The sequence below is a fragment of the Chrysochloris asiatica genome, unplaced genomic scaffold (assembly GCF_000296735.1).
Source record: "Chrysochloris asiatica unplaced genomic scaffold, ChrAsi1.0 scaffold00061, whole genome shotgun sequence".
NCBI classification, from domain to species: Eukaryota; Metazoa; Chordata; class Mammalia; order Afrosoricida; family Chrysochloridae; genus Chrysochloris; species Chrysochloris asiatica.
In genome coordinates this window covers 12,392,050-12,398,409 of record NW_006408579.1, presented here as the reverse complement: position 1 = coordinate 12,398,409, position 6,360 = coordinate 12,392,050, and the positions used below count along the sequence as shown (strand labels likewise).

The following is a 6,360-nucleotide window of genomic DNA, read 5'->3' as shown; positions in this document are numbered from 1 at the left end:
CCACAGGTTGGCAATTTAATCCCAATAGCTGCTCCTTGGAAATCCTATGCAGGGTCGCTGTGAGTCAGAACTGACTTGATGACACTTAACAACAACAACAATGGCACAAACAGCCAAGTGTTTACCTGCTAACTCCAAGGTTGACAGTTTGAGTGCACACAGTGACTCTGCAGGAGAAAGATCTGGTGATCTGCTCCCACAGAGATGACAGGGAGTTCTACTCTGTCACATGGAGTCAGTATGAGTCAGAATTGACATGACGGCATACAACAACAACAACAAACGATTCAGTGCCTGATTACATTTATGATGTTGTACAACCATCACCACTATCCTTTTCCAAATTAGTCCACTACCATTATTAAAAACTCAATGTCCCCTGAGCTGTGAATCTCTCTCTCCCCTTGTCGACCACTAATGAGTTTTGGTTTCTGTACATTTGCCTATTTCATGCAAGTGGAATCATATATAATATTTGTCCTTTTTGTGACTGACTTATTTCACTCAGCATGATGTTTTCTAGAATGTAACATGTATCAAGACTTCATTTCTCAATATGGCTGAGTAATATCCCATTATATGTGTAGAACACATTTTGTTTATTCATCTGTTGATGTTCATTTAGGTTGTTTCCACATTTTGGCTATTGTACTACAATGACATTGGTTTACAAAACCCCATTGTTTTTGACTGTCAGACCAACATCTGTAATTTTTCTGTTTCAATCCTATACTATAAAAATAGAGAACTTCAGTTTTATGTTTTATTTAACCCAAATTTTGGAAAATCTGCTTATTAACTTCTAAATCACAATGAAGTAATGACAGTTTTTGAGATTAAAAAATAATAAATTTAAATTAAAAATATGTCAAATATTATTTGCTCTTTAACTGTTAGTATAAATACAGAGTCAAAAGGAAACCCATAAAACAAGGAAAATGTCCATTTTCTTCTTGACTAATGATGATATATTCCAGGTGGAGTCAGGTCCCAGGAGAAAAGCAAATACAGATCTGCAGCAGATGCATTTATTTAATGCAGTTTATCTTGATGTGGTGCTGTATGATAAAGCGCTGGACCGCAAGGCTGGTTTGAAACACAAGGTCAGCAGTTCAAACTCACCAGCCATTCTTTGGAAACACTACAGGGTCACTATGAGTCAGAACCGATTTGACGGTCCACAACAACAATAATCTTGGCGATGTTGAGTTAGCAACGACTGGGAACAGAAAAAGGCTTTTGAGATTTTCTGTTGTGTGTGTTTAGAAGATGACGTACTTAACTGGATTTTTTGGAAGATGTAATAATAGTGCTTTGGGTGAAATATTTAGTAGCTAGCATTTGTTTTTATACTTTGGTATTTCATCATTAGCATTAAGTTCCCCTATAATACTCATCATTAGTATAGCTCCTTGTGTGGTGCTGCAGGATAAGCATTGGACTACTAACCACAAGGCTGTTGGTTCAAACCCATTAGCCACTCTACACAGGGTCGCTATGAATCTAAACTGATTTGATGGCACTTAACACATTTTCTTAATAACCGAGTTAGTTGATAATTGTATTTTAAAAGTGGAAGGATTTATAGTTTTCTGCATTGTGTAACTAAAATTAAACTTTTTTAGGAATCCTTGGTGTATTTTTCTTTGAAGAATTGTGTATTTGAAAAATTTGGTATATGTATATATATATAGAAGACATGAGAGGGAAAAACAAAAGACTAAAGCTTTCTATAAGAGGCTAGAATTCAAATTTATTATTTCTTATATTAATTCTAAAGCATTCAAGAATATAAAACAATTCTAGATTTTAAACAATTACATATGTACAAGAGTCCTGATTTGGCACTGTAGGATAATCACAGGATCACAAGGTCAGTTTGAACTGCAGTGTTGGTGGTTCTATTCACCAGCCTCTCCTCTGAAATCCTAAACAGGTTCTCTATGAATCTAAATGGACTCAACAGCACTTAACAACAATGACATATGTACAGTGACAAGAGCACTGATTTTTAATTAAAAAAAAAACTGAATTTTAATTTCTCTAGATCATAATCCAGGTTTTTATTGTACAAGAAATCAGAAGGACTTATTACATGATCTTAGTCATGTGAGTTACAGGTAGGTTTTTTTTTTTCATGTGTGGGGTTAAAACTTGGCACAAACCTAATTCATAGGTACGTCATGAGGATTAATTAATGTTGCCCTGTAAAAAGGTAAAACCCATGAGAATTAATTAGTGTGTTTATAACACACTTCATTCTCAAAGACAACAGTACCTTAGGTATATTTCAGCTTACAAAGATATTTTACATTTTCACTTTTTTGACTGATACAAAAGCTAAACTCATTTCCTAATGTTTATTGTATTGAAAACATTTTTTATTCAAGTTTAAAAAATGTAAGTATAGATACTTAGATATTGTTGGAAAAACATAGGTATCTAACACTTTTACATTTAATTATAAATGAATAGTAAACTAATGTTTCTGGCTGTATGGGAAGGGGGGCTGTTTAAATCTAAAAGCTCTCTGCTACAAAATGTCACAAGCATCTTTTTCAAAATGCATGTCAGAGAACAGAAAACAGCAAAGGAAACTTTCTAAGGGCTTATAAAAAGAGAAAAGAATTAATTACTAGATGTGAAAGCACATGAGCTAATGCTGAAACAGCCCTGAGGAGGCTACTAGTCTCTGTAACCAAAGCTTTAATGGCCATTCAAGGATAGGAGATGATGCCTTGAATGTGTGTGATTTGGATCTGAGAACTCTATAAAAACATAATTCTTGAAGACTTATACCTCCTATGAGAGGTAGATTGAAGGGGAAATAAAGAAATCTATCTACATCTGCATTGAATGTGTGTGATTTGGATCTGAAAACTCTATAAAAACATAATTCTTGAAGGCTTATACCTCCTATGAGAGGTAGATTGAAGGGGAAATAAAGAAATCTATCTACATCTGCAAGATGAAGAAGACTAGGAAGCTTGTCTGTTTAGGTCTGGGATAAGGGAAGTATTATCTCCCAAGTGTACATACAATAGTTTATTTCTCATGAAGCTTTGGGGAATGTAATTTTATACTCTATGATTAAGTAGAAGGAGATTTAATAAATGGCATATTGGTGGTGGTGGTGGTTATGTGCCGTGGAGTTGGTTCTGACTCATAGCGGACCCTGTGTAGGGTTTCCGAGGTTGTGCAAAACTTTAGCAAGTAAAACTATCAGATAAAGACTATAAAATAGTAAAAAGAAATATATATATATTTATATATCCTAAGTAGATAGGACAGTATTAAAAATACCAGGCCAATTTGAAAACAACTAAATACAACTTCTAGATATGAAAACCACATTACTGAAGTAATAATAGTTGGAAAATGCAGTGGATGTGTGAAATTGGAGCAAAAGAGAGAAGCAGTTATACTTTTCAGTTCTAGAATGTCTGTTTGGTTCTTTTTTAAAAAAGAAAATAATTTCTATGTCTTTGTTGTTTCTGTTAAATACTGTTGAGGTGGGTCTGACTCAAAGTGACCCTGTATATTCCACAGAGCGGCTGGTGGGTTTAAACCACCAACTAACCTTGACTCTACTGTTGTCCTACTTACCTTAAATCTTTTAAAATACCAATCAAAACCAAACCCACTACCATTGATTTGATTCTGACTCATAGAAACCCTATAGGACAGAGTAGAACTTCCCCTACAAGGTTTCCAAGGCTTTAAGTCTTTAGAGTGGCTGGTAGGTTCAAACTGCTGAGTTTTGGGTTAGCAGCCAACTGCTTTAAAAATCACTGCACTGTCAGGGCGTCTTTCTTTAAGTGTCCTGTTGTTAAGTGTTGTGGAGTCCGTCCTGGTCCTGATTGATAAGCAACCTTGTATAGGATTTCCAAGGACCCTTTGGCAGTTAGAAGTCCAATGCTTATCCTACAGTGCCACACAGGGACTCCTTCTGTAAGCATGGGCTCTTTTATTTTCTTGAACATATTTATACTAATTGCTTTGATATTTTTATTTCAAAATACAATATCTCAGATATCTCACAGACTTTCTATTGCCTTCTTCTCCCCCTCCCCCCATAATATGAATCACATCACATTTTCCTGTCTGATAATTTTTATTGATGATTAGTCAACAAAATATATTGTAGTAATTCTGGAATCTGATCCCATCTCCCCCTTTCCGAAAGTTTTTTTAAAAGATTTTATTTAGTAACTTGGTTGGTAGTGGGAGCCAGGCACCTTCTAGTTGGTCTGGTCCTCTTGTTGTGGACATTGGTGTTCCAGTGTTCTATTAGTCAGTTGCACTAATTATTTCCATGTGTGGTTGAGGTTCATCATTTTCCTTGGACAGGGAGAAACCAACCTTAGATGGCTGCTTACAAGCTTTAAAAACTCTAGTTGCACCTCATCAGATTGGCATATAGAACATTATCTTTGTGAGATATGTTAAGGGTAGTTAATTATTATTGCTACTGCTGCCTTTATATTTAAGGCTGGCTTCCTAGCGTCACCCCTGTGTTAATCAATGACTGATTGGAAGTTTTGTTCAAACACATAGAGCTAGTAAGGTTTTTTTCTTTCAGTAGATCTGTGCGTAGAATGTGGAATTTATTCCAAGTTCGGGTCATTTTCCAGTTCTCCACAGTTTTCATGTTCCTCTTAGACTTTGTGTCTCCAGCCAGGAGTGTGTACATAGTAGCATGGCCAGTCCCTGCTGTAGGTGCATGCAGCCTCTGTTCGGCAGGAATAAACAGTGAGCTTATGAAGTCTATCTATGGTTGTCTCACTCCGTGATCTCTTTGTTAGGTATCTTGCTAAGCTTGTGTCTTACCCAAATTTGAACTGCAACTTCACACTCAGGTAACTTTAGGCTGTCCTTTTCACTTCTGAACATAGATTCTCTGTATTCCACACTTCACTCAGACTCACTCAGACTCTTCTATACATGTAGGGGCTAAGTTTTGCAACCAGTTCCACCCTAGTAGAACTATGCACTGACTTAACTTGCCTGACAAGTGTACAGAAGGCATGGAATAATGGGAGCAGGCTTGGAAAAGAGTACCATAGATTCCCACTATACAACCCAAGTCTCCTAATTTTTCATGTAAAAATACTTCTCAGTTTATTGTTGCTTTTGTTTAATTTCTGAAGCATTGAATCATTGTTTTTGACAGTTTTGTCCCGTTATATATTTGGTTTGTTGTTTATTAAGTTCTATCGAGTCCGTTCCGACTCATAGCGACCCTGTATAGGGTTTTCAAGGAATGACTGGTGAATGTGAACCCCCAATCTTGAACCCCAAAGTTCAAACCAACTTTGCAGTCCACTATATTATCCTGTACTGCCACACCAGGACTCCATATATATTTGGCTTAGTAGGGAGTATTTGCCATATTCATCGTTTGATCATTCAGAAAGTAGCCTCCTTTGCTTTCTTTCTTTCTTTCTTTTTTTAAATAAAATGTTTATGTAGTTTCTTATACAAGGACAGGACAAATTATTGCATAGAAGCTTATGATTTTAGAGTCCATTTTAAATTTATTTTGTAAGATATTTAAATTGACTTAATGTAATGAAGGTCAAAATTAAATAGAGATTTAATCTTTTTTGTTGTTGCAGATTTCAAGTTCCACCTATAAAGACAGGAATGAGGAATACAAAAAACAGTTCACACATCTCCCTGACACAGAGAAACTAATAGCAGGTAAAAAAGACAACGTTGGGGAAAAAACAGTAAATAAAATAAAAAAAAAAACCATTTCATTATCTCATCAAAATAGAATAATGGATGGATGACAGTATGGATAGAGAATTTAACCTCTGTTTTAGACAGAGAATCTTTTTCAAGATTCAGCATCATATCATTTGTAATGAGACAATTTAAAACTGAGTTGTCATTTGGGGAGGAGTGATTTCCGATGTCTAAGAATATAAGTACTAGTTGAGGAAAAAGAACTAAGAATAAATAATTTATCACAATTTCTCCTGGTGTTTGTTTCATAAGGTTTGGTGGTGAGAAGTTTAAACTTGATGTTATACATGTTAACTTTGCCAGAAGAAGATATTATTTAACAAATGTACTTCCAGAGCAGTTTTATACATACCTAGTGCTGTATCATTATTCATGTAATCTTTCAGATAGATTTCTTTAAAGCAGGCTTTGAGCAGAAAAATCTACTAATTTTTCTTACAAAAGTGTTTGTTTTTTTTAGTTTGATATGTGCTTAATATTGTTGTTGTTAAGTGCCGTCGAGTCGGTTCCGACCCATAGCGACCCTGTACAGGGTTTCCGAGGGTGTAAATCCTTACGGGAGTAGAAAGCCTCATCTTTCTTCCGTGGAGCGGCTGGTAGTTTCGAACC

General features: G+C 35.5%; 1 protein-coding gene across 1 annotated transcript in view; it reads left to right on the top strand.

Moving 5' to 3' along the window:
* Positions 1 to 5,624: 5,624 nt before the first annotated feature.
* The window catches only part of GRAMD1C (GRAM domain containing 1C), a 157,744-nt gene continuing 157,008 nt past the window's right edge, over positions 5,625 to 6,360 (top strand). Inside the window, exon 1 of the mRNA XM_006864173.1 lies at positions 5,625 to 5,703. The gene's annotated coding sequence lies outside the window, so the exon portion shown is untranslated. The remainder of the gene's footprint in view (positions 5,704 to 6,360) is intronic.